The following is a 13,058-nucleotide window of genomic DNA, read 5'->3' on the forward strand; positions in this document are numbered from 1 at the left end:
TCAATTGGAAATGTTCAGCCTCTAAAACTTAAATTTTTCTCTTTAGAACTCAAGCCATTACACAAAATCTTTCCAGTGGTTTGAAGTTCAGTGTAAGACATGTGACTTGCCATTGCTTTTAAAAGCAATAAATCAATCTCATTACAGTGGCTCATATGCAAGCAGTGTCTCTGAATACATCTATGAAAGTTCCTCTGAAGAAAATATTTAAAACTAGGGGAGGAATACATTTCTAATCTAAAGTTATGACTCAATAATTTTAGGATGATGCACTTAATAATATGTTGTGGTTTATATTGCACTGTATTTTTAAAACTAGCTATATATAGCTACAGAACACATTCATATTTGGAGCTAGTGCCATAGACATAGTAAACTCCTACATTTGACCTCCAGAACCCATGTGAAAAGAAAAATCTTCATGTAGCACTGCATGCCTGTAAAACCAGTGCTGAGGAGACTTTAAGGCATGGTGACAGCCAGCCTAGCCTTCACATAGTGCTTAAGGCAAATGAGAGACCCTGTCTTAAAAGAGAAAAACAATGTGGATGGCTCCTGAGGACCATAGCCAAGGTTCCACTCTGCCCTCCACACACAAGGTGCACATAGTTCCCTATACATAAGTACATACATACATACATACATACATACATACATACATACATACCACATGCATATTTTATGTCCATACTGAGATCATATAAATACTATTTCACTGAATACATATAAATTCACAAATACCAGTAAATTAAAGCATAACATTTAGATGACAATTTTTTTCCATTCTCCAAATTCATAGTCATTCCTGAATCTTCTCTGTTTATGATTCAACATTTTCTCTGGTGAACTGACTTCAACTCAACTTCTTTGAAACTTCTGTAGAATTATAAACCATCACGTTGAAATGGTCTCCCAGTATTTCCATTAATTCCCATTCTGTCTTCCACAGGATTAAAATAAAATCTTCTTTACTCTCTACATGATAAGTTTCAAGTGTGTATCTCCACATTGACCAATGATTAACTTTCTATATAACTTCAAGTAAATCTAAGGAGATATTGGTATTGCAATATTAGAATATTTTTTCCATTGATTGAAGAAATTCAACAATAAATGTCGCTTCACACTTTGCTACTGAGCTTTGTCTAGAATTGACTGCAGTATCTGTTCTCAAGACTTTTTTCAAGATTGATGATTTTGAGACTTGATATCTGCACATATTCCAGGGAGTCATGTTTGTAGTGTTTCCAAGACATTACCAAGACTGTTTCCCAAATCAGTTGTGTATCAGTAGAAATCTAAGACCATCCCTTGAATATGAGCATGCAACATGTGGGTGTGCTTACATGGGTTATACAAGTATAGTCATATTGGCTACTTTTCCATTGCTGTGATAAAACACCAAGAGAAGGAAACTTACTGAAGAAAGAGTTTATTTGGGCTTCTTGTTCAAGAAGGAAAAGAGTCCATGATGGCATTATCGAGGACTGGTGGCTGAAGCTGTAAGCTAAGGGCTTATATCTTGAATCTCAAACAGGAAAGAGCAAATTGGGAAAGGTGCATGGCTTTTGAAAATTCAATGTTTGCCTCTAATGAAGCATTCCCTTCAGCAAGGCCACCCCTCCTAGACCTCCCCAAATAGTGCTATCAACTATGGACCAAGTATTCAAATATGTGGAGGGTATTCTCTATTAACCACAAAGTAATCATGAGGAAATTCAAAGCTTGTTGTTGTTGTATTCTGGGATTGACTCATGATAGTAAATACACATAGCTAATGAATTTGGTGAGGTTGGGAGATGATGGGAACCTGAAATAACCTTGGCAAAGATCCTAGATCAGAATGAAAATGACAAATAACTCCTATCAATTGTTAAAACATTTGTTCTTTTGGATATGTGTACATTTGTGTATATCATATGTATACAGGTATCAGTAGAGGCCAGAAGAACATATCAGAGTCCCTAATCCAGGAATTTGTGTTTTGACAATCAAAAACTAAGGTCCACTTGGAGAACAGTAAGTGATATTAACTGCTAAGCCATCTCCTCATACCACTTCGATTTTCATAGTATTGAAAATATTAATTGTATCTAAGATAATTAGCTTCATATGAACACAAGCTTTCACTACAACATACAAAGAAAAATGGTACCAATGGTCCTATGAAGCAAAACATTTTTGGCACACATGAGCATCTTAACTTGAGATCACATTGTAATTAATTTCCTAGAGAAAAAAAAAACAAAAAACAAAGTTAAAAGTTATTTCTGGTTGTATTTAAATGTGCAATCTTATTTGTCAATATTTCTGACTGAACAGAACAAGATGGCAAAACATGTTTGATTTGTCACAGAATAGTTCTGGAACGCCAATATTAAGAAATACTATTTTGAGCCTAACTTTACCACTCCATGCTGGGAATTTGTTTGGCTTGGTATTGCACAGGTCTTGTGCATGTTATCACAATCGCTGTGAGTCCCTATGTACAACTACCTTGCTGTAAAAAAACACAGTTTTCTTGTAGTCATAAAAGGCCTTTGGCTGTTACAATATAATTTACCTCTAGCTGAGAACTATTGGCAATTGATAGCTGCTGAAAGAGGAAGTCAGTTTTCTTTACAGTTGCCCCATCTGGTGGGTTAACTGTGCTCCAGTGGAATTCCACAGAGCCAAGAGTATATGGGCAGCACAAATTGGACTTGAGGAACTTTTTTATTTAAAGGAAATACTATTTTATTGGGAGGCCCTCTTTAAGGGAAATGTGGATATTTTTTGTGGGAAATAATATTTTACAGCAATATTTCAAATAATGAAATTTAACTACGTGGATGAACTAAACTCAAAATGAATTAAAGCTGACACATTGGACTTAAAATCATTATTCCAATCATTTAATAAGCAGTCAATTTATTTTATGCATATGATAAACTCCATACTACTTATACAACATTAAACTATATATATATATATATATATATATATATATATATATATGTATAAGCCTTCTTACAAAAAACAATCATTTATATATACACAGAGAACTTGTAAATGAATATATATATATATATATATATATATATATTAACTGAAGAGTGGTGTTAAATTATAATTAAAATTAATTTATTTAACAGGTTGAGGAAAGGGGGTAGAACAATGGCTCAAAGATTAAGAACATAAACTACTCTTCCAGATGGTTTGAGTTTGGTTCCCAGGACCCATGCTTGATGTTTTACAACCACTGTATCTCTAGCTCTTTAGGTCCAAATGCCCCTCTCTGACCTCCTTGGTCACCTACACACAGATATCTATATCCCAGTATACATACACAAATTAAAAATAAAATAAATCTTGTAACAGACTAGTCAAAGGAAAAATATAGCAGTGTACCTATGTTGAGGACTCAGTGAGCATGGAGCCTTATGTCACAATCTTCCAGCAAAATTGATGAGTTTCCTTGTTAGTTCCTGGAAGACCTCCCATGATACCCTCTTCTTGAGAAAAGCTGAAACTTGGTCCATCACATCCTTTTATTTTAATTTCATGTAATGCTATTTTTTCCATCTCTTCAAGTTTGAATTAAATTATTTGGGGTATTTTCTGTATTTTCTAATCAACATGCCAAGGTTTTCCTCAATCTTCCTAAACAACACATTGAAAAATATATCTTCTTCTGTAGCAATAATAATTATGTGACATCATTAATTAAATCTATCATCTGACTGACTTTTCTCAGTTTGTTTCTATTTATTAAACCTTAGTCTCCTGGTTTCTTTGCAAGCAGGCACAATTGTTTTCCAAAAGCCACCACAAATTTTATGTTCTTTAATGCTGAATTTTTTTTTCTATAAATATGCTTCAAGGTTGATGAAAACAAATTAGTTTTCAACAGAGAGTTTGATCTTTCAGAGGCTGATATTTAAGTACCACAAAAGGAACCATTAGATTTTTTGTTTTGTTTTGTTTTGGGTGTTGTTGGTTTTTCGGGACAGGGTTTCTCTGTGTAGCTTTGGAGCCTACCCTGGCACTCGCTCTGGACTACAGGCTGGCCTCGAACTCACAGAGATCCTCCTGCCTCTGCCTCCCGAGTGCTGGGATTAAAGGTGTGTGCTACCAAAGCCCGGCTAAGGAACCATTACTTTCAGGCAAATTTTGCCACACTACTGATCGAGTGGTCTCTGGAAATCTCTGTGTAAGGCTTCATGAATTGTGAATGGTTTCCTCAGCAGGGCACCAGAAGTCACTTCTGCAGTGATAGATAGGCTTTCTTAAATGGTGATAGGGTGCACCAGGGTCTCCTTTCCTGGCCTTGGGCAGCTTTCACCACTAACATCCACATTGTTCCCTAGCTCTGTGCTTTGGGAGAGCCAGTGCTCTCTGAAGCTCTTTCACTGCTGCTCCCTTGTGTGTGGTATTGTCCCTGCAATCTCTTGTTTTCTTTACTTTCATAGAAACTTGTTCTTTGTTCTCAAATCAACAAAACCGCTGGGCAAGATGCCAGGCTTTGCAACCTCTGCTGGAGCTTGGCAAATTGTCCAGCAATAAGTTAGACCATTTCACGTCATGCCTTCTCTCTGTCTCCAGTTCTCGCTTCTCTCTCTGTGCTATGCTACATTCAATATGTAAAACTTTCAAGTTATTCAATGTTTACACTATGTTGGTAAAATAATGTAAAATAAACTGTGAGGGAATTGGCTCTTTAAGTGAACTTATGAAATTTCCTTTTGCATATTGTCCACATGCCTCAGACCCTATCTGTTTTAAATTGGCCATGTATGCAGAGCCTGGGTCCCTTTTCATCCTTAATTCCACCTATGTATTCTATACCATGATATGAATTTAAAGACTGTGATGATCCTCATGGAAGGCTTCTCCCTATCTAGGGTGTGGATGGGGGAGAGATCTGGGGTTTGGTGGGAGGTATGTGAGGATGAGAGGGAGAGAGAACTGGGATTGATAAGTAAAATAAAATTATTTCTAACTTAAAGAAAAATGTATATGAAAAATTAACGTTAAAAAGATTTGCTGACCATCCACTGATATGTATCTTCTTTTTTTGGTGTTTGTGTGTGGGGAGTGCTTGTGTGCAATGTGTGTGTTTATGTGTATATGTTTGGTGTGATGTGGGTATGTTGTCTGTGTATGTATTTGATGTGGTGTGCTGTGTGGGGGTTGGTGTGTAGGTGTGCCAGTGTGTATGTCTCTGTCTCTGTAGGGGGGCTGTTTCTCTTTGGATTTTGAATGGAGAATTATTGCCCATTATGTAAAGTCAACAGCATGATCTTCTGGAAGTGAAACCGAAATAAAAAATGAAACCCCTCCAGACAACACAACATTCATAACTCATGTTTTTCCCAATGTGTAAATGAAATGACAAGCCTGGACCTTAGCCTGACAGTGTCAATCCAAACATTTATTCTGACACCTCATGCATTTTAACTCCCTGTGACAATATTTCCTTTTTACTTTACACAGAACCTGTTGCTATCTTACTTATCTTTTCTTGTCATTTTTTTCCTTTCCTATTTTTTTTTTGCCTTGACTTTCCTGGAGCTATGTTTGTAGACAAGGCTGGCTTCAAACTCACAGAGATCCACGTGCCCCACCTCATGAGCCACTGCTTCTTGACTGCTTACTTTTCTTTTGATTTTATGACACAATCACTATTTGTCTCACTCCTCTCATATCTCTGAAAATTATTTTTAATGCACACCTTAGAGTTTTTGTTTTGTTTTTGTTTTTTGAGACAGGGTTTCTCTGTGTAACAGCTCTGGCTGTCCTGGAACTAGCTCTTGTAGACCAGGCTGGTCTCGAAGTCACAGAGATCCCTCTGCCTCTGCCTCCCGAGTGCTGGGATTAAAGGCGTGTGCCACCACCGCCTGGCTCATAATGCACACCTTTAGGAATAGGTGATAAAATGAAAATATTACCAGGTAGACTAAAGGTTTCCTGGCATGCTTACAGAGCACAAGTCAACTATAGGTGTTCAATATTTCCTACACAGAGTCTTTAGTTCCCATTCCTATAATTCTGCATGTAAACTATTTACATGTGATTCGGTGCTGGCAAAGAACCAAATATCTCAGCATTGTATAATTTTAGTAAAAATCATATTCAATTATACAACAACTCTTGAGGATTTTTTTGACCACTCTGCTCTTTGGGATGCTGTGAAGAGGACATGTAGCTGTGGCTGACTGCAACTCCAAGACTTCTGCAGTGGGTTTCATGCTCTTCCCTCTGCAAATTTAATGACCCTGAGTCTGCACCATGCACTGGGAAAGACTTTGGGTCCTGAAGTCATCCTGATGGAAAGTCACAGCAGTTTCACCTTTTCCTAGGTGTTTGCATGCTCTCCAGGAGGAAACATGAGCCTTTTAAGCTTCATTCATTTTCTGGCTCAAAACTGAGAAAGCAAACTATATGGCTGTAAGAAGTTTTATGAAAATGAGGTCACGAATATAAAGAGCTTGCCTCTTTTCATATTCACTGTTACTCCCACAGTGCTCACACATGAATGCAACTGCCCTTCTTAAACAGGAAGCATCATCTTGTGAATCCCCTACTTCAGTGAAGCAAATTTGCTATCAGATTCAGACCACACTGATGAATAGTGAACCAGATCAATAGTTAGGAGTTCTACTTGATAGAGGGAAAGGAAATAAATGAATTTTATCACTACCCAACAAAGAGAAATGAGGGATATAAAAGGGTGATTAGGAAGCAAACAGGGCAGGAGAAATTGAGGAGGGAGATGGAGAGGGAGTGAAGCTTTTTACCATGGACACACATTTTATTAATAGAAGCTTATTTCTGGTCAGCACACACCTTATACGGATTGAAAAACCTGATCAAAAAGTATGATTATTGTACATTGTTCCTAACATAAAATGATATTTTATCTCCTAAAATTAGTTAAATTATTGTGTTAAGACAACATATTAGGTTAAAGAAATGTATTCAAGTATCAAGAAAACAGCAGTTTATGATGAAGAAATGTTCTTTTTTATTATTAGTTCAAATTAGGAACAAGCTTCTTTCACATATCAATTCCTTCTCCCTCTCCCATCCCTCATCCCTACCTTCCCTCCCCCATCCCCAATCTACTGCCCACCCCATCCACCCTCCACTCTCCAGGCAGGGTAGGGCCCTCAATGGGGGCTCCCCAAAGTCCAACACATCATCCTGGGCTAGACCTAGGCCCTCCCCCATGTGTCCAGGCCAAGAATGCATCCCTTCACATGGGATGTCCTCTCAAAGTCCCTTCTTACACCAGGGAAAAATACTTATCCCTTACCAGGGGACCCCTAGAGTTCAGAGGCCTCCTCATTGACATCCATGCTCAGGGATCTGGATCAGTCCTATACTGGCCTCCCAGACAGCATCTGGGGTTGATGTGCTCCACCTTGTTCATGCCAGCTGTTTCTGTGGGTTTCACCAGCCTGGTAACGACGCCTTGGATCTTCATTCCTCCCTCTCTGCAACTAAGTTCCAGAGTTCAAATCAGTGTATATCTGTTCTTTTAAAGTAGATTTAATTACCTTTGTGTGATCCAGTTCTTCCTTCCAAGCCAGTCTCAAGTCTCAAGCTATTGTTTCCTTCAGTCTTTTGACTGGTGGTGAGCAGTTCTCTTTCCATTTACAAATTGTGTTCTACATTACAGTTTCAGGGTAGCCTAACTGGTTCTGCTAAGTAGTCAGATAGAAATGGTGTGTGCAAAGGTGAAAGAATGAAGACAAGTAAAATAATAATGATAACGATAATAATAATAATAATAATAATAATAATAATACTATTAATGTGTGAGTTCCAAGCCTGTCCACCACAGAGTTCCAGGTCCAGGTTTGGAGATGTAATAGTCTGTGTGGTGGACCAGTTGATCATCAACAGGATCTGTGAGAGCTTGCTTTGTTCCTATTCAATCAACTGTGCTATTTAAAGTATTTTCATGACAATTGTGTAAGGGGGAGTGACTGAGAATGAAGGAAGGGAGGGTAAGGAGACAGGAAAGGGAGGAGAGAGAGGCACAGACAGAGACAGAGACTGACTGGCTGTACAGACCCAGATAACTAAAGAAAGGATGATCCCTGGTAGTGAGCTACTATATAATCCTGTCCAGTCTTGCCTAAGTCCTCTAGTTTGAGGCTTGGTTTGTAGATCAATGAGTAGAGTGATTGTCTAGCATTCATTAGTCCAAAGATACTAGTCAAATAGGGGTGGAAAGTAAATTTAGAAATGTACCTGTTCAGGAATATGAAATGAATATATTTTATTAGAGGCTAAAAACTTAACCGAATCAAGTGAATCTACAGAAAGAGAAAAAATGGTTAAGTCAGTTAATTTAGTGGGAAGCATCACTATAGGAATGGTACTGACATTGGAAGGATATGTCTAAACAGAGGGTGAAATGAATGGTAGAGACTACCAAGAGGGAGGGGAGGTCCTCATATGGGTTCTGTACTTGTTTGTGGTTGAGGTTTGGGACCTGTTGAAACCTGGAACCTAGAGGCCCATACTAACTTAATTCATTTGGAAACATGGTCTCATGTATCCCAGGACAGACTCAATTTATGTAGCTAACAATGACTTTGCACTCCTGATCTTCCTGCTTCCACTGTCTGAGTTCAGATATTATAGGCATGTGCTACCACACTAGGTTGATGTGGCATTAGGGATGGAACTCAGGGGCTCTATATTTTAGGAAAGCACTCAGACAGTCTATCTATATATAGCCTCTGCCTCATATATGGACCTTTAGAAAGACCAGGAAGGGTTAAACTGTAATTCACTGCCCAGGTTTCTCCCTTGTGTATTTATGTACTCAGGTGTAGCGTCTCTCTCTCTCTCTCTCTCTCTCTCTCTCTCTCTCTCTCTCTCTTTCATAAAAGACTCACACAAATGGCTTCTCTGGTTTTCTAGCCAGTTGCCAGCACTGTGTGTGGTTCCCTGGCTTCCAAAACAGTATGAGCGTCTTCCTCCACTGAGTGATTTTTTTGCATGACTCTTTCTCCACTTACTCTATTGTTATTCTTCTCTGTACAAGACTGACAAATAAAACATGCCAATATGGTATTGCCATAATCTCTGATATATCTCAGCCTTCTGGCTGCCAAATATGATCTGGGCTGTTTATTCATGGGTTCAGAATGGATGAGTAAATGGTTCTTGTGTATTGCTAATGACTAAAAAAAAGACAAACTTCCGAAGGACAAAGGATGTAGCTCAATGGTATATTCTTGTCTATACTGTATGATATCATGAGTACAATCCCCAGTATTGCAAAACAAAATTAATAGTGTTACTCAAGTCTACACCTCCAAGGCAGTATTGAACAAACTTCCAGTGACTGAAGGTTCAAGATAGACAGCTGAAATAAGCTCAACTTGGTCTCTAAAAATAAAAATCTTTCGTATCGATTGTAGGGAGTTAAATAACAACTAAACACATGAAAAAAAGAGATTAAAGCAATATAACAAAGGGAAAAAAGCCCTCACTACTTCTCTGAAAAATACAGATGTATTGAACATATAATTCATTGAGTCAAAACAGAATGAATACCAGCTGTACAATAAATAAGAGATAATAAATGATAGTGTAGATGTGTTTTATTGTTTAAACACCATTAGCACCTAGTTTAATTAAACATATAAAAAAAGTCACAACTGGATTCAGAGACCACAGCCTCAGACTCATTGGCAAAATGATATTTGGTCTCAGTTGTATCACTCTGGCCCTCTTAACCCAGAAATTTTCTGTAGATAATCTAAGTAGAGAGAGCTCAGGACACAAAGCAAGCAGGCCAGTCCATGACTCGGGTATGAACCGGAGGATGATGTGATGAGTGGACACCTCCAAGTTAATGATTGAAGCTAGGAGGTACACACTGTCCAGTGGCTCCTTGTCCATCCCGTGGCTCCAAGGAGGCTTCTGCTCTCCAGTGAGTTTTGTTCTCAGCTGTCAAGTAAATACAGCAGGAATTGCTATGGTTCACCTTCCCAAGAAGCCAACAGGCATGGGCAGAGGAAATAATATAGAAGTCAAGGTTCTGCGGGTCTTCATTGAGGTATCCCACCTTCCATTAGCTCTTCCTACCAGGCAGGAGTCTCCAGTAGGAGCCAGAGGCAAAGAGGAAGACGGAGGTTGAGAGGAGGGGCTAGGAACGCCATTGAGCAGCTGAACTTCTGGATTGTGTCCACATCTGTGTTCAGTTTTCTGAAATAGGAAAGCCACATCCAAAGCCACCATACCCTCATGCTGTCTCTGCTGCTTGACATAAAGTTTCAAGAACATGAAAACCCCAAAGTTCATCTTCATCCTTTTGGAGACTCTAGGCTGGATGGCAGTGGTCTCTGCCTGTTTCTTCTCAATCTGGGGTTTCAGAGACGACAGATGAGCCAGGTCAGTTTCAAAGAGATTGTCAGGAAGGACCCCGGTTTCCAAGGGCAGTGTTGAGTTTTCATCCAAATTGTCAGAAAGGCTTGTCAGACCTGCTGGCCTTGATGTCGCCACTGGCTGCCTTGTAGATGATATTGTTCATGTGCTTGTAGCTGCAACCAGGGAGTCTCAGGCAGTTACAACCAGCTTAACACAGCTTAACACAGCCTGTGCCTGGCAGGTAGCACAGCAGAAACAGCAGAACTATAGAGAGTGTACCCAATGTACCCATGAAGGACCATCAGGCGCAGCAATTGGAGCAGGAGCAGGAGTAGGAGTAAGAGCAGGGGCAGGAGCAGGAGCAGGAGCAGGGATGGTCAGCACAGGAGCCCTCATCATCCTCATTGGTGCAGTGGTAGAAGATGCCTTGCACCAGGCACATACATGTGTCATAATTGACCAGGTCTGAGCTGAGCACAGGTACTCCTGGTTGCAGACCCAGCATGAGGGAGGGGACGCACATTTCTTGCATTTATACTTCCCACAGGCCTCACACAGCAAGAAGTGTTTGTCTAGCACTAGTGGAGCTGCTGGGCCCTTGAGGTCCAGTGGCTTGCAGTAGACCAACTGAAGGCGCACAGCCATGGGGGAAGCTTGCTCAGCTACTGGCTGTGGAGCCATATAGTCGAGGGGTCTCTGGTCTGAGGAGGTGCTGGGGCTGCTGCTTACCGAGCTGGGCCGACTGCTGAAGGAGATCCAGTGGGGTGAGTGACATTCTGGTCACAGTGGCCAAGTGTAGGGGCCAGCTCTGGGACGCCACCCCGGGTCTGCTTGGGGCCCACAGTGGGGGTCAGGCTAAGGTTTTCAATGTAGTCATTCTCCACATGGCTGGTTTTCATCTGGTCAATGGGTAAGACGGTGAGTGGGTGCTGGAGCCGGCTATGGGGTACTCAGCTGTCAAGGAGGGGCTGTACCATGATGAAGCTGAGAGTCAAAGGGACAAAGCTCTGTGGGTTCCATGAAGCCGGAGATCCTGGACTGCACTGGTAGACAGGCTTCTACGGGTCTTTGAGGAGCTGCAGAGTCACAAGCATCGCTCCACATCTATGTAAATGCCAGAAACCAAGTGGTTCAGTTACTGGTGTACTCGCAGACTCCAGTCAGAGGAGCTGTCAAGGCTCCTCTGCGCCAGCTCCACTGCTGTAAGCTCTGCTCGCTGCCTCCATGGCGATGTTGCAAAGTGTATATATTTAACTAAATATGCCATGCTGGTAACATAGACATGAATAATAGGAATTGTTAATGAAATTCTAAGAGTCTGTAAGGCTCTAGTCAATCAAGGTGATCATATATCACATTTAAAAGCATTATATTCATGTTTTAACTTTCAGTTGCTCAAACATTAGTAGAAGGTTAACTAACAATATAGAGATTACTTGTACCTAAACTAGAATCCCCCTCCTCCTCTATGTACTTTGGTGTTGAGGATTTAGTGCTTCATCTACATTAGAGACATGATTTAAGCATGCTGGTCAGATGAGAAATTTTCTGTGTCTAATACTTAACTTCTGCTTTGAAATTGGGCTTCCTAGCATTAACAGCAAGCTCTGTGCACTTGAGAGCCTGGAGAACCTGAACTTGGATATTATTTGACATTCTATCCTCTCTTCCTTTCCCCATCTGTTTCAGTATACTTTTTTGTCTCCATAAAAGTATCTTTAAACAAGTCTGCCCATAGTTGTATTTTCTTGGAAAAGCCAACCTTAGTTTAGAAATTTGCTACAATGAGTTTGAGACTAGGGCAATCATTCTAGGTTAAACATACTTAATATTATTTTTAGAGGCATGGGAATATATCAAGAATATTTTGATGATTGAGGTATTTAGCTCATATTTGAAATATTCATATTGATAGGACATAATCCTAGTACTTTTCCTAAGGACAAATGCATACAATTGTGTATATATATATATATATATATATATATATATATATATATATATGAGAGAGAGAGAGAGAGAGAGAGAGAGAGAAAGAGACAGAGACAGAGACAGAGAGATAGAGAGGAAAGGATGTAGTGTTAAAGCAAATTTACCCTCTAATGTGTGGCAGTGCTTTACTAGACACCAGAGGATAGCAAAAATATCCAGTTCCAAGAGTGGGATGCATCTTAGGAGATGTTGCCAATGAACTCATAGACTTGCAACACTAAAGTCTATTGCCAATGCTGTGGGTTACCATTTGTAACTTGAATATAAGATGATAATGCTGAAGACACCACATACTTGAGTCACCAAACATGGAGATTTCAAACTGGTGCTGACCTGAAAGTTTCATCCCTACTGAACAGCATTCGTAGAGTTGCAAGGTGCTATGCATGCTACCAGAGGAGAAAAGTAGTCATCAGTCTTACCCAAATCTTAACCCTGTGAAGTACAATGACCAGCCTGGTAATATGTACTCATTGATACATAGGGGCAAAACATCATGGTAGTAACAAGCTACTTTCTTGATAGTTTCACAAGAATGAAATTCAAACCTGGTACAAATGATGGGCTAAGAAGCTGATATAAGATCTGTTAGAAAACTCACTGCTCTTGTTCTGGTAAATGGAGACAGAATTAAACTGACTGTTAATGACTTATTATAGCCACAAATTAATCCATCACTCAACCCAGCATCA

The 13,058-nt window shown here is 39.7% G+C and overlaps 1 pseudogene; it reads right to left on the reverse strand.

Annotated features, from left to right (window-relative positions):
* Positions 1-10,468: 10,468 nt before the first annotated feature.
* LOC100758585 lies at positions 10,469-11,641 on the reverse strand (annotated as a pseudogene).
* Between the last annotated feature and the right edge of the window lie 1,417 nt (positions 11,642-13,058).

This window comes from Cricetulus griseus, chromosome 3 (genome assembly GCF_003668045.3).
Source record: "Cricetulus griseus strain 17A/GY chromosome 3, alternate assembly CriGri-PICRH-1.0, whole genome shotgun sequence".
Taxonomy (NCBI): Eukaryota; Metazoa; Chordata; class Mammalia; order Rodentia; family Cricetidae; genus Cricetulus; species Cricetulus griseus.